Source organism: Cephus cinctus, unplaced genomic scaffold (genome assembly GCF_000341935.2).
Source record: "Cephus cinctus unplaced genomic scaffold, Ccin1 Ccin1_scaffold0401, whole genome shotgun sequence".
Taxonomy (NCBI): Eukaryota; Metazoa; Arthropoda; class Insecta; order Hymenoptera; family Cephidae; genus Cephus; species Cephus cinctus.
The window spans coordinates 531,333-534,047 of record NW_014333085.1 but is presented as its reverse complement, the minus strand read 5'-3'; the positions used below and the strand labels follow the sequence as shown (position 1 = coordinate 534,047).

Genomic DNA, 2,715 nt, shown 5'->3' with positions numbered 1-2,715 from the left:
GTGGGGGGAGGGGGGAGGGGGGTGTAAGGTGAATAGGGGTTGTTCTCGTCGGGCTCTACGCTTTTACGATAACTCGACCACTTTACTAGCGAAGAAGCCCAGTGACTATGTACGATCACCTAAGGGCATTCACGCCCCTTTAGCAGTATTTCACAGCAACCCCTGTGGTCAGCTCGTTCGAAGGTTCTCGAACGAAGGTTACCCTTCGATCGTTCTTATTTCTCTTTTATCCTATTCTGCCCCCCTTCGAACTCCTCTTTGCAATTCTACTTTCACGTGAAAAATAATTTACATACACCCCGTCGGATGAAGCTGTAAAAAATTGTAGCACCCTGTATCCGCAAAGTAAATCACTCCGAATCTCTAATAATCGAATGGCATGCGATATTCTCGTGGACCTAGGATGCAAGTTATTTACACTCCACTTTGTGACCTATAGTGAATGGGGAAATTTTCCATTGTAAGATACATAGAAATTCTGCTACGTCGTTGAAGTGGACAGAAAATGAATTAGGCAGACAATATAACCTAAAATTTACGTAACGCATCGATATGGTTGGTAATGCAAATGATATTGGTATTACCGATATTGAATTACACAAGCAATCAATGTTGTTCATGTAAATATATCCAATTTGTATTAAAGCTATGATAATATTAGACTCCTGTGTTGCAAATGTTTACGTGTTTCCTGTAACTGCCAATATTACCCAGAATGCACCGCGTCCTCGTAATACTTCGCACTCTAGTCGACACTTGTCCCGCGTAATCGTTCGCGCTAACGAGAAGTAGACGTTGTTTTGAGAATATTGTAAAATTATTGGATATGAAGGAAAAAAAAATCTTGTAAAAATTCACAAAGATCTATTTCGTATTGTAAAATTAATTCCAGGTATTTCAATGAAAATGATGTATTTCAAAAAAAAAAAGAATTTCTTCTTTTCGATACTTTTGACATTTGTGATGAATTATCGTAAATACGTATGCAGATCGATCCGACGCATATTTCGGATAAATATATTTTGAATTAATGATTATACTGGATAGATGGGAACATTAATATATTGAGAGTATTCATAGAGGAGCTACGAGCTTGGGACATTCATATCCTTTTCAGAGTACTATAGTTAGTCGGTACTGAGTATAGCCAATTTTCGATCTCTACCTTCTGCTGGAAAATTTCAAAAATAAGGGAGGCCAAAAAACGCCCCTCTGAGACGCCACATAGCAGGCTGACCCTTTTACGAAAATTATTAGGTTAGAATCGAAGAGCTGTGGGGCTATGATCAAAGTGATAAAGTGTCTTATCAGCAATAGCTATTTCTAGCGTATAAAGAGGTTGCGCGACCGGAACATGTTTCTTTTTCAACGTCAATGAGAAAATAATTTAATTGACTTTGGCTCCAGCACGTGATTCCCATTTCGGAGATGGCGAATAATTTTGTCAGGGAACAAAAGTGCCAGGCTGTATTATTTAATATAATTCATTAATTCGAAAATTAATCGTACTCTGTTGCCGATAGGTCTTTCTCTGCGAGGGACGACTAAAAACCTTGGGGCGAATAAAGAAAAGAAGGTAAGAAAAACCAGACAAGACGCGAGTCAGGCTGGGTAACTGTGAAAAAGCTAATTTTACAGCATAACTTTGTATACCCTTAGTCTCGTGAGATTTTTATGAATATTTTCTAGAACCAGCGGCCATTAATTATGTCCCACTCTTGTTCTCCCTGCTGCACCCACTAATGCCACTCACAGTGGGAAAGACAGAAGTTCGTGAGCACAGACAATTTTCTGTAGACACTTATTCAAAGGAAGCCAAGTGCCTGCGCAGAAGGAATATAAAGATAAAGAAATTGTTGTTAATTATCAAACGTACAAAACTGTTCTAAATACGTAGTATTAGAATTTAAAAAGAAGTAAAAATGTCTACAGTCACTTTCTTCAAGTACAATATATGTCCTACGTGTAGAACATAAGCCCTACATTAGCAGAAAGTACACGATGAATTATTTATTTGAACAAAAATACGGAAAGAGTCGCAAAAGTGTAAGGATAAATCAGACGGCCATATTGTGCCACGACGCCAGGGAGGTTCGATATAAAAAAAATGCATAGATACAGGGTGCACCAACAATTTTCAAAAATTACCTGTAATGCAAGATCCATACACATAGTAGTTCATTTGACGCATATCTTGAACCTGGCCTGCCCACTCACGAACCGCAGTCAACTTAACGGATTGCAGCTACTACAGCAATGTGAAGATACGAAATAATCCTTAAATAATTTATGGAAGACGAATTCGGCGCGTTCGCGATAGGTCTCTAGTGTACGTATTCAAAAAAAAAGCCTATACACACCAGGCGCCTTTTACTGTTTTCAATTATGTATTTTTACTTACATCCAGCCGTGACGGCAGCCTCGGAGAAAGATATTCCGCTTCGTCAAAAATGCATGCTCTATACGTACGAGCGACTGACTCGAGTAGTAGCACCATAACCGAGGCAACCGAACGCGACTAGCGCAGTAAAAGAAAACGAATGACGCGCACTTTGAGGGTTAAGAGTTTACAGACGGCGAATTCGGAGTGGCTCTTGGACTTATCGTAGCCTATTGTCAATTTCTACCGAAAGGTCGTCCGAAGGTCTGGTGGTCGCGCTCGACGTGACGTGGTGGAAGGGGTTTGAGACACCCCCCCCCCCCCCCCCCCCGGCC

General features: G+C 40.3%; 1 protein-coding gene across 11 annotated transcripts in view; it reads right to left on the bottom strand.

The window, feature by feature from the left end:
- The window catches only part of LOC107267440, a 60,582-nt gene that overhangs the window by 20,302 nt on the left and 37,565 nt on the right, over positions 1 to 2,715 (bottom strand). Inside the window, exon 1 of one of the 11 annotated variants that reach the window (XM_015739177.2) lies at positions 2,402 to 2,586. The exons of the other annotated variants lie outside the window; for them this stretch is intronic. The gene's annotated coding sequence lies outside the window, so the exon portion shown is untranslated. Of the gene's footprint in view, positions 1 to 2,401; positions 2,587 to 2,715 lie in introns of those variants that run through there. 11 annotated transcript variants of the gene reach the window in all.